At 27.1% G+C, this 13,632-nt stretch overlaps 1 long non-coding RNA gene across 1 annotated transcript in view; it reads right to left on the bottom strand.

Moving 5' to 3' along the window:
• Nucleotides 1-13,632, bottom strand: part of LOC124418878 — a 668,817-nt gene that overhangs the window by 568,481 nt on the left and 86,704 nt on the right. The window contains exon 2 of the long non-coding RNA XR_006940276.1: nt 7,693-7,741. This is a non-coding gene — a long non-coding RNA (uncharacterized LOC124418878). The remainder of the gene's footprint in view (nt 1-7,692; nt 7,742-13,632) is intronic.

The raw sequence follows: 13,632 nt of genomic DNA, 5'->3' as shown, positions 1-13,632 counted from the left end.
AAAAGCTTGCAACTCCAAGTAGATCTATGGAATATGATTACCTTTCTTTTTCCTCTGACTGTGTATAAACTTTCCATGCAAATCTCAATAACAAAAGAGGAAAAGGAAAACATTTTGACAAGATCAGGTTCCAAGTAAAAACATAACTCAAGTTTTTTCGCATATCTAAATTGTCAAGCTTTACTTTATATATTTCCAACGTGAGTGATAGAATCGGCCTCAAGTTGTATGACCTTTATAAAATGTTCCAAAGAGAATATTACATTCTTAATTTTAATTTTTCAAAACTCATTGTTGTCCAAATTCATAAAAAATACTCTTATGATCGACAAATCTAAAAAAATCTAAAATCTATCTAAAATTGGATTAAAATCTTACATAACAAATCATTATTATATTTTTTTTTCCAAAAAATTTTATTAAAAAATTATCTTTTTATACCATACACCACTTTAGGGTTTGTGCTGATGTTTGTAATATACAAAATATTCCACCTATATCCACTTTAATGTATACCAATTGACTTTGAATAGCTTTCTGAGTGAATTAAGCTATGTTCGTCCGTCTGGCTAACTGTCCATTTAAACCTTGTGCGCAAGATACAGGTCGCAATTTTCAAGATAATTGGATGAAATTTGGCACACTTTCTTGTTTTTGCTCAAGGACTATTGAAAATGGATAAAATCGGTTCATTATTTCGCCTAGCCCCCAAACAACCGTACCCCCGAACAGGGTCTTTGGGCTCATAATTAAGTTTAATGTTCTATTATGTAAATAAAAGTCGACAAAACTTATATTTATAGAACTTTTAAAGACATTTCCGATGTTTTAATGATCGGGCCTCATTTGACCCTAGCACCCCTACAAAATCCCTTCAAAAATGACTTGAAGGTCAAAATTCACCTATAAAAACTAATACTTTTAAATTCTATATAAATAACTTTGAAGTAGACGTGAAATCCTCTACCAACATTTCTAAGAATTGGCCCATATTTTTGTTGAAAATCCAAAATAAATTCTCTTTAAGAAATCTTTATCATTTTTTTTTAAATTCTCGTTAGTTTATGTTAAACATTTTTGAAAAATTCTACTTTTTGATAAAAATCTGTAAAAAAAAATTTTTTTTAGGAAAATTTTTATTTACAGAAAATTTATGTTTCTCTTTTTAAAGATTTTGATTAAAAATGGTTTATATATTTATTAATTGAAATGCTTAAAAACAGAAAATATTTCAAAAATTCTCTTTTCGAAACTACACTAACAAATTCCATCATTTGGCAGCTCTACAAATATATTAAATAGTAGTGACTTCTTTTTTAATTACACTCAAAAAAAGCTGGTGTATTTTACACAACAGGGAGTGTATTTCTGTGTTGTAAAATCATAATCATCATTATCGTCTTACTCAACAACATCATCAGTCGTTATGAAAAGAATCGTATTTCACAGTTCCACAATACAGTTTCTCATGCATTCGATTTACTGGTGAGATTATTTGGGCTAAAGAATTGGTGGCTCTTGTGGAAAATATTTTTTGCTTTACCATTAAAAAATCTCAACAGCCAACAATCATCAGTAAAATCAGTGTGTTGATGATTTTGGCATTAATTTATGAGTGCGTTTAATTTGAGAGAATGTTATGCATCATTCTAAAGAAAACATTGTAAAAAAATATCTAAGATGATGGTCAGTCAGTCAGACAGGACAGACAGACAGTTAGTTAGTTAGTAAAAAGCATTAACATGTTGGTTGCTGCATTTTTACTGCTGCCAACCAAAGTCATTTCTACTCGTCAATTCTACTCAATGTCTTTGATTCTATCTTAATATGACGTTGAACTGTCTTGTATCATTTGATGATTTGCTTGTTTAATTTCTGTTAAATTTCCTTAAGACTTACAAGTCGTATAAACAAAGATCGTTTCATGTGATGTTTACGACATTTATGCCACATTTAATTGTTGCAGTTGCCGTTTCTTTTACTTATTTTTTGTTAGATGGAAACAACACAATAACATACTACGATGTTGTTTCACATTTTGTCCAGAACCCAGAGATTTGTGCTGTCAGCATAGTTTTTAAGTCACATTACAGGATATTGAAGTATCACAAAGTGAGTATTTGTGGTGGCCTTAAAATGCTGACTGCTGCGGTTGGGGTAGGTATGTCTTACCGAGTGTATGTTTGATGACCGATAATTAGCATGTGTTTTGACATTAAGAATTAAAGCTTTAAGTGTTGATTTTATTAGTTTTGTTTCGAGGATTTGTTCTTAGTGTGTTTATACTTAATTCTGACTACAGCAACAAACAACATTGTGACTGTAGCTGTCATCGTACTGTTAATCTGCATAAAATTTTCTTGACTTTTATAACATTTCCGGATTTAATGATTTAATTGATTTAATGACTTCTTGGATTTCTATAAAGTCTACATTTACATAGTTGTTGTTAGTTCGTTAGTTAATGAAGATGGATAGAAAAGAAAAACTTATACGATTTAAGGCAGATTAAATGATTGACACATTTACAGAACAAGAAATCTCATGGGATTTTGTGAAAATTTATTGCAAAGCAATAAAGTATAGAATTTATAATAAAAATTTAAATTGTTTTCTATATAAATAAGTTTTTAATGAAATCTAAAATTAGCTTATGAGAAAAAAATAAACAAGTAAATAAAAATATAGCAAATCAAGCCTTGAATTGCTTAAATTAATATTTTTTTAAACAAATTGTGTCAAGTAAAAAGGTTGTGGGTGATAATCCTTTAAAAATACAAATTTTCTAAATCTAAGGAGTGAGATCGAAAAATTCTTAACATACATATATGTTTATAAAAAAGAAACCACTAAACTTACAGCTTTATTTTTTTTATTTGATTCAAATTATTATTACAATTTACAAAAAAAAATATTTTTATAGTTTTAATCACTAGTGATGAAATTTTGAACCCTTTTCGAAAACCCTTCCATTAACGTTTTTATAGTGCTTTCTGTCACTTTGCTCGAACATGTAGTCCATCTCCGTTAAAAATCTACCACACTTTTGGACACCTTTTTTGTACTCTTCAATTCTCTTTTAACAAGAGCCCAATATCTCTCCACTGGCCTTAGCTCCGGGCACTTTGTAGGATTTGCCTCTCTTGGTACAAATACCACATTATTGTTCTTGTACCACTCAAGGTCTTGTTTACCATAGTGACAGGATGCCAAGTCAGCCAAAAATAAGTGGACACATTATGAAGTCTTATGAATGGAAGCAGCCTTTTTTGTAAACATTCCTTGATGTAAATTTCGGTATTTATAGAGCCCGTTGTAACAAATGATTGGCTTCTTTTGCCGCAACTGCATATTGCTTGCCATACCAAGAACTTTCTGGGAAATTTTGTCTGCTTTTGGGTCCTAAACTTTTCTTCAACATTCCCTCGAGCATCAGCAACATAAAACTTTTGACCTGGAAGTTGCGAAAAACCTGCCAGAACATACGTTTCGTCATCCAAGAATATTTTTTTATAAAACTTGACTTCAATTTCCGTGCTCTGTTTTTGGCCTCTAAATTTTTAGCAGCGTTCTTGTCAGGAACTTTTTGAGCCTTGTATGTTTTTAAACCTGCATTAGCTTTAACTTTTCGTACCAAATAGTCCGAGCACTGAGCTAACCGAGGTGCTTTCCTACCGGATGTGTTGGGAGCTCTTTTGAAAATGCGTTCTATTTTTTTGGCTTTAGAAACATCATGTGGACCATTCCTTCTACCTGAACCTGGTTTCCTATCAACTGACAAGTTCTCCCGGTACTGTTTAATAACATTGGAAACAGTTTGACGGCAGACCTTTGTATGCTTGGCCAACTTTTTATAAGACCAAGTTGGGTTTAGTTGAAAATATTTAATAATTTCAGTACTCACTTTTTTCTGGTCACTCATTTTAATCAGATTAACAAAAAAATTAATATAATTGACATTACACATAATAACTGACATGTTTTTCAAAGGTAACTTGATCAAAAAAAAAAATCAAATAATACATTGGTTGAAAAATGTAATGAAAAACGTGTGTTAAGAATTTTTCGATCTCACTCCTTATCTACTAAAAATTTCGCAAAATTTTCTTATCATAAAAAAATTTTAAAATTTTGAAAAAATAATCTAATTTATATTGAAAAAAATTTGATAGTAAAAAATTCTCCAAAAATTATATTTTAAGAAAATCTACCAAAAAAATTAATTTTATAAAAATTTTTCAATAAATTCTTTCTTCAAGAAAATTTTAGTTAAATTCTCTTTTTTAAAATATGTTCGATAAATTCTCTTCTACTAGAAAATTAAAAAAAAAATTCGACAAATTCTCTTTTTATATAACAACTTTAAAAAGCCCTTTTTTATAAAACAATTTTGAAAAATTATTCTTTTATAAAATGTCTTCTTTCTTTTCTAGAAAATTATTTAACTTAATTCTCTTTTTCTAGAAAATTGTTAATAAATTCTTTTAAGAAATTTAAAACAAATCTCTTTTTCTATGAAATTTCCAAAATATCTCCCTTTACAGAATAATTTGGGAAAATTATTTTTTATGAAATATTTTTAAGAAATTCTTTTTGTATAGAATATTTTTGCTAATTTCTCTTTTTCAGAATATATAAAAAAAATATTTTTTTAATGAAAAAAATGTTCCATATAATTATATTTTCATAAAAAATTTAGAAAAATTATCTTTTAATAGAAAGTTATGAAAAATTTTCCTTTTATACAAAATCTTTGATAAATTCTGTTTCGATAAAACTTTTTTTCAAAAAATTCTATATATTTTGAATTGTCGAAAACTTTTACTTTTCTATAGAAAATTTGAAAAAAAAAATTTCTAAAAAATATTTGGATTATAAACCAATTTAATTAAAAAATCTGACGAATATTTTTGACAAAATATATTTTTCAATAACAAATTTAAAAAAAAATAATTTTTCTAATTTTAAATTAATTAAATTTATTCTTAAAGAATTTTCAAGAATTAATTTTCAAAAATTCTATTAAACAATTTTGGAAAATGATCTCTTTATTGAATATCATCGATAAATTCTCTTTTTCTAGAATATTAAAAAATATTTTTTTACTATAAAATTTTTAATAAATTCTCTATTTCAAGATTTTTTTTAATAAATTCTCTTTTATTTCAAGAAAATTATAGATAATTTCTATTTTTGTTTAAAATGTTCTCTTTTAACTTGGACGTTCTGCCTTTCAAGTTTAATTTTTTTACCAATACACCAACACCTTTTAAAATTGAAACAAACTTGCTTTTCATTTTCTCTTTCCACCTTCTTTAAAAAAATAATTTTTTGTATTTATTTGTATTTAAAAAAAAAAATTATTCAAAATTAAAAATATTGTGAATAAAATTACTAAATATAATGAAAATGGCATCTTGAAACAAAAAATTGCCTGCAGCCTACGTCACAGAAGCAAAACTTGAAAGCAAAACTTTCAGGTGTAACTGCTCCAAAACTTGTAGGTGTAACTAAGTTTTTATATAGATTTATCAAATGATTTTTCTTTCAAAGAAGATCTTTGGTAAAATTCTCTTTTCATAGAAAATTTTCCAAAATTTCTTTTTATATCAAATTGCCTAAAACTTCTACTTTTTATAGAAAATATTCGCTAAAAATCTATTTTGCTAAAGAATATTCTTAATATATTCCTTTTTTAACAAATTAAAAAATTCTTTTGCCATAGAAAATTTTTAATTAACAAGTTTTTCTTGGAAAATCTTAAAAAAAATAAAATTTTCTATACATTTTTTTTAAATTCCCACTATCATAGACAACCTTCGATTAAATTATTATTTTTTTAAATATAAATAAAAATTTCCTTGTTTTTAAAAAGTGTTCAATAGAATTATTTTTTTATACAAAATTTTTAACATTTTTAAAAGATTTAATTTTATTAAATAATTTTTGAAAATTCAATAATAAAAAATGGTAGTAAAATTTTTTATATAAATTTTTAGATTTTTCATAATTTTTTTGAAAAAAAAAATAGAAAAATCAATTTTTATAGATTTTTTTAATTATCAATTTATAGCAAATTTTAGAAAAATATTTTTTTGTATTGATTTTCTATAAAAAATTGTATTTTTTTAAGATTTAAAAAATGTTTCTTTAAAAAAATTAATTACGCTAAGGAGGACATGACAGTTATGTGCATGTATTATTAAGTTATCTACTTTTACCCCAAATTCATATCATTTCCTTTCAACAATTTAAACAATAAGAAAGCTTTTGATTAAAAATTATTGCGACCCAATTGACAATTCACGACCATAAATTTTACTAAAACATGAACAAATACAAAAATAAATTTATGTATTTATGTTCAATATAAATATATGAATATTTTGCATGATTTTAACATAAACAAAGCCAGTGATTATCAGAAAAAGGTCGCCCCGAGGGTCCCACGCGAAACATATATACAATATTCATAAATAAAAAAAGAAAACAGGACAAGTTAAAAAACAGTAGCCTTTACAATTGATGTACAGATACAATAATTTGCAGAATATTCATGAATACATTTTAATCGATGGCAATATTCAATTTGCAATTGTAAATTAAAAAAAAACACAGATAAACAAGGAATAAAAATACTTGTAAAAAAAGAAGGCGTAGAGTGGGTTTTACGTACACCAAAACAAAAACAATATAGATAAAAATACAAGGATTAACAAGAAAAAAGACCAATGGGCATTTAAACGTTAATCATGTCACACAGGAAATAAAAAAAATGCTACTACCAACTGATGGTAAGTGTGCCCGTGTGGGTTTTTGGGACAGAAAAAAGCTTGGAGTTTCAAATAAGACAACAACAAGGTGGTAATTAATGAAGGGATACAATGAAAATGATTAATGACTAAAACCAGAAGAAATTTTTTTTAACAAGGAAACAAAGAAAAATGGTCAAGTTTGGCGCCATTTATAGAAAAAAATAAGCATTCTGAAATACAAAATTTTAAGTAAATTTTTTCGTTAATTTTAAAACATAAATTTTAAATACTTGAGGCTAAACAATGATTTTGTTTTAAAGAATTTATATTTAAAATACAACTCCCCAAAACCACAGGAGTTTATGTTAAATGAACTCTTTTCTTGCTCAAATGTGTCTGGTTATGAGTTTATGAACAGGAACTGCCAATACTTGACAAATTCAAGTGGAAACCTTGAAAGTGTTTATTTAATAGTGGTTACAACTGGGCAAAAATATTTATTATTACTAAAACCTTCTTAACTGCTGCTACTTCTTCAGAATCTTTTATCTACCACTTTTGCAACAACCTTAAATTGACACTGTGGCAACAACAAGTAGCTAAGCTTTTTTTTATAAAGTGCTTGGTTGGTTTCTTTGTATATATTTTTGCTTTTTAAAGATTTTCTACTTATGTTTTATTTCTTTTGACTTTACAAAATTATTATTACAAGTGTTATGAACAACATTTTTTGTGTTATTAAAAATATATAATTCATTTCTGGATGTCGAATGTTTTTGTTGAAGCCTGTAGGCGAATTCAATAAAAACAACACTTGAACTCTTGTCGTTTTATTTGTAAGAAATTTTTCTTGGCGTTTTTTTCACAAAATTAAAAAATGAAATACAAGAAACAGTAGCAAAAATAAACATTGAAAAATTATTTATAAAACACTTACCGACAAAGTAATTCTTGAAATTCTTAAAGTCTGTCACAAAATTATTGATCTGTAAGAATACAAAAAAAAAAGTGAAATTAATTTTTTCTAAATTTTAAAATTATAAATACTAAGAATTATTTGCTATACTTCAAACTCAGAGACGTATTCTTGACTTATGACTCAATACAACCCCCCTGCTGGTAAAACTTTTTTGAACTTTGCCAGTTAAAATTACTCTATCGTTATCTAGAGTCGTACATCTCTGTTTAATAAATTGCTGACAAAATTTATGACATGTGTCACACAAGCTATTCACATGATAACTTAACTACTCTGTAAATTATCGCTGCATGAGAAAAGTGAAACTTTTTTATATTTCAGTCATTATTGTCTTAAATTCTACAAGTTTTATTTAATCGTTTTCAAGAAGAAAAACAATTATGTCAGCAAGTTAATCACTAATTTCAAGTGCAAGTGTTGAACTTGTATTACACCCTAGGGAAACTTTCAAAAACAAGAACTTAAGAAGATGAATTTTGTGTTCTCTGTGTATCAAGCAAAAATAAAGGAATTATTGGTGGAGAATTATTGTGTATTTTTATGAATTTTTTTTCAACATTGCTTTTTCGTGAGAATCGAGTAGTAAGGAATTGTTTAGTGTGACACTTGTTATATAATTGTAACGCTGAAAATTCGTTCAAGCTATGAAATCCGCTTTATTAGCGCTCATTTTATTGTATTTACATATCTCATCAAGTGATGAACTAAATGTTAAAGTTTACAATAACATTTATTACATTTATTTGTATTATTGTTTTGTCTTTGTTGTGACAGTTGAAGTCACCAAAGTCGGTCAAAAGCATTTTCGGACTGATACTCAGAGGCTTATAAATCGGTTAATATACATAGCTATCTTCGAGTATGACTCGGTTCGTTCCGGAGCAAAGATTTAGTTGTCGTGGGAACGTATGATTTTAACCCATTATATGCTATAGTTCCTCATTTTAAATATTATAATACAATATAAAATATAATGAATAATTGAAAACATAAATAGTTACTTACCCTCTTTAAACACAATAAACTTTTATCCTCCATCAAAAATAAATATTTAAATAACAATCAATGAAATTATATGCAAAATATATTCAATTAAAAAAAACAAATATGAATGTATAGTCAAACGTAGCCGACCATATGATACCCTACACCAGTCAGTATGTATGTTAAAAATGGGGATTATTTAAAAAATAAAGCATTTGATTTGTTTTTTAACTTTATTTCGGAATATTTTTATTTTTTTTTTTTTTCAAAAAAAGAAATTTTTTACAAGAGGGCTCAAAGTCATTAGTGTTTATAAGTTTAAAAGTGAAAAATGACTTAAAAGTCAAAGTCATTTTCTGAAGGGGAGTTTGTATGGGGTCAAATGAAGCCCGATCATTACAATCTGTAGTGTCATTTAAAGTTCTATAAAACTAGGTTTTCTCGACTTTTGTTGACATAATAGATAATTTAAATTAATTATAAGCCCAAAGGTCCTATTTGGGGGGTACGGTTGTATGGGGGCTATTCGGAATAATGGACAGATATTAACCATTCAAGGCTTCGTCCTTGGGGCAATAGGCGTGTGTGCCAATTATCATCCAATTATCTTGCGCACAAGGTTTACATGGACAACCGATTGGTATACTTTAAGGTGGGTATAGGACAAATATTTGTGTATGTTACAAACATCAGCACAAAACTAATATACCCTCCCCACTAAAGTGGTGTAGGGTATAAATACTGTAATTTTTCACAAAACTAATGCCCGTATTTACAAAGAGGAATGTAAAACAATATTATATAAACCGAGTAGTTTTCATACAACATTTTAAAAATTGTTTTCTTTTCTTCTTTCTGAATTTGGTCATTTTTGGGCAATTTGTAATGGCCAATACATATTTTAAATAAACATGGACTGTGGATAATTAAGTTCCCTGGTAACATTTCCTGGTGTATTGTCAGTTTCAAATTATGTCTTATTGCCAATCTTAATAAGACTTTTTGAAATAGAAGTTGATCTATTCAAAGTAATTTCATTAAAAAGCTACACCTAAAAAATAAATGAGCTGATATTCACAGAAAAAACTGAAATTCAGTTTTAATTATCAAAATAATTGTATTAAGCAAGTTTTGCACCTATAACCAAAATGATGATATCAATTACCAAATTTGTAAAAAAATAAAAATATATATATTTTTTCCAAATAACGAATTAATCAGAACAATTAATGTCGATAATTGAAACAAGATTTAACATTGATTAATTCATTAATTGTATAAGTTAAATATTTAATAAATATAAAATTGATATTTTATTAAAACAATCAAATTATTAATCGATTACAAAAACGTTAAAGGAATACTAGACCTTTAACAATGCGTTCAGCATTTACAAAAATTATCACTTTATTGTCACAATTTAACATATAAAGTTTTTCATAAATTGTCAAGAAAGTTGAATATTATATGCCTACAATTTTATTGACTATTTAAGAATTATAAATATTGCTAGCACAAAAATTCAAAATAAAATATTAAAAATTAATCTAAAATAGAAAAGAAGGCCAGAAAATTTTTTTCAATCAATTAAAAAATTAATTGAATTAATTAAAAATTTAATCAAATTTTTACACTTAAGTTTCAAACAGTTTCAAATAAACGAGATAATTAAGACAAATAAAAATTTGTTTAAATAAAAAATAAAGAAAATTAAAACATGTTAATTGAAAATAAACTACTGATAATTTTTTCTGTGTTGGTATAAAGACATACCCTCCCCAAGTAGAAAATGAGTTTTGCGCTTATAACTTTCTAAGCTTATTTTATAGAAACCTAAATCTTAGTCAAATATTAAAAGGTTTGGTCAATATTTGACTTTAGAGACATATAACCCCCTGTGAAATACGAAATTAATGTACAGGCCATGGTTTGGTGGGTATATAACTTGTCGTTTTTGAATTTGTAAAATATGGAACCGTTTTATTTAGTTAAACTCAACAACTTTTTAACTATATTATTTAGTTTAAAGCCAAAATCTTTTTTAAAAACTTTATATCGAAATGGGTCTTATGAAAACTGAATGTTCATTTCAGACGCACAGATAAGTTATATCGCACAGGGACTAAACGTTTTTGTTTTTGAATTGCGAAAATATATGGACCCATTTTATTTGGTTAAAACTCAACAACTTTTGTTAAAAATCTATATCAGTTAGAAACAAAATGTTCATTCGAGACGGACAGATATGTTATAAGTCGAAGACAAACTAGATATACAGACGGACTAGACTGATATATGGCTAGGTTGATAGGAAGATGTTTGTAAAATTTGGCACAAACTAGTTTTATAGGAAACTAAATTTCTTTATACAATTTTATAAGTCCCCATTTGCAACATGAGTTTTACGCTCATTACAGTCTGATCGTAGCATCTATAACGGTGAAATTTGACATGACCAAATTTTATAGGAACCTTTGTCAAATTTTATAAAGATTGATCTATAATTGACCCTACACCAATATAACCAAATTTTATTCAGTTTAAACTCAACAACTTTTATAAAAAATCTATATCAGAATTAGAACAAAATGTTTATTGCAGACGGACATATAAGCTATAATTCGTAGACTGATTAGACATTGTTGTTTTTAAATTGCGAAAGGACATGAGCCCATTTTATTTAGTTTAAACTCCCAGACGGACAGATAAGTTATAAATAACAGCCGGACTAGATATATTTGTTTTTGAATAAGGAAAATATAGACGGACTGGACTGATATATGATTAGGTTGATAGGATGATGTATATTACATTAAATCTGAAGAAGTACACATAGGCCACTGATGAGCCTCTTGAGCTCTCATGCTAAATGTAATATATTTTAATGTTGAGAAACTCAGTTTCCTTGGCATAATTGCTAAGTATTGTCAGAAATGTTATATCCGGAATAATATCACTCCCAAGATATACAAACGGACATGTAACATACATATAGACTTAGAACCGAAATTATAAATATATGTTATACAGGCATTTAGATGCAAAAACAGACTGACTGGAATGATATATGTATATTATTTACTTAACATAGACTAATTAATGGACCAACAAAAATCCTTGTAAAATGTATGCAGACAGACTAGAATATCAGACAAACAGACATATGGGTTAACACAAAGATAGACAAACGGACATATAACATACATACATTGACTCGAAAGCAAACTGACAAATATATAGACGGAAAAACATACAAGATTATTAAATCAAAACCCAAAATTTGGGATTTCAGGAACCGAATTCCTTTCGCTCAAATTCAAAAATGTTTCTAATAAATAAAGAAAATTCTATAGTCGGACAGATGGGTATAAAACACATCAAGCATCATACTTAATGATATGATGAGAAAAAAATTTTCATTCCAATCAGACGAACTGGAGTATTATACATTCATATTTAGCTACAAATTGACGGACTAACAGAAATTCCTGTGAAATGACAACATTGTTAAATCAAAACACAAGATTTGGGATTTGGATTTTCCTAAATTCAAAAACTTGTCTAATAAATTTAGAAATATTTAAAGTTTAATAGACTGGTATAAAGCATCAGACAAAATAGCAAGCAGATGGTCTGGCTAATTCTTTATGAGATAGACGGACAACTTAAATTTATTAATAATTTTCTTAGAGAAAAACTTTAATGTAGAATTTATGACAAATAGTCAAATTTACAAAAATTTCGAAATACATACATATGTATATAAAATTTTGTAATTTTTTTTTCATGTTTTAAATTAATGAAACTAGTATTTATTGAGATAGACGGACAAATTGAGAAATACTAAAGGACCAAATACGTTAGCGTAAAGACGGACAAATTGAGAAATACTAAAGGACCAAATACGGTAGCGTAAAGACGGACTTGTTCAGAAATTCATACAAATTCAAACGTATGAATATATCGAACGTATTGTGACGAATTGAGACTTACAAATTAAAACAAAGTGAGTCAGATGGAAATTTTAATATTTAAAAAAAAAATTGGACATAGATAAAAGATTGATCGGCGATTCAGGAAGGTTGAGATAGACGGACAAATTAGGAGATACTTGTTCGGAAATTCATACAATTTGATACGTGCGGATATATCGAAAGTATTGTGACGAATTGAGACTTACGAATTAAAACATAGTGAGTCAGACGGACTAATGGAAACAGCCAGATTAATTATAGTTAAAAAAAAGAAAAATACATATAAGTAGATTAAGACGGACGGACTAAAAAAACACTTTTCTGTTCGGCGAAAAAATTGAATCGGTTGCAAAAATTAAGACAATAAACAGAAATATATTTTTATACAATTTTAATTAAATTTTCTTGCAAGTATTATTAATATAAAATTAATTTGTTTATATTGCTAAATTGAAACGGACAAACTGAAAGGGTCATAGAATATACAAACAAAAATGCGGACGATTTGAAATATAGATATAAATTGGTTAATAAATCGGACGGGAAGAAACCAAAGAACTAATATATTGAAATTCATAAACAGATTGATATGATGAACATACAATTTGAGACTTGGGGATATAAACCTCTGAGGCAGATTGAGATAAACAGACAAATTGGAAATAACTGACGAACGAGATAAGGCAGCATAATACAGACGGACTAATAAATACATATACTTGCGGAATTAAAGCAAAGTGAGACAGACGGTGTAGTGGAAACAAAAAGTTTCATTATAAATAGAAAAGTATATGTAGATTAAGAGGGACGGACATAATACTATTATTAACAAATATTTTAATGACTTGCGAATATATCAAACGTACAGTGACGTATTGAGTCTTACAAATTAAAACAAAGTGAATCGGACGGACTAATTAAAGAAGACAGATTAAAGTTA

Source organism: Lucilia cuprina, chromosome 3 (genome assembly GCF_022045245.1).
Source record: "Lucilia cuprina isolate Lc7/37 chromosome 3, ASM2204524v1, whole genome shotgun sequence".
Taxonomy (NCBI): Eukaryota; Metazoa; Arthropoda; class Insecta; order Diptera; family Calliphoridae; genus Lucilia; species Lucilia cuprina.
Note: the sequence above shows the minus strand (reverse complement) of the source record. Positions and strands in the feature narration are given on the sequence as shown.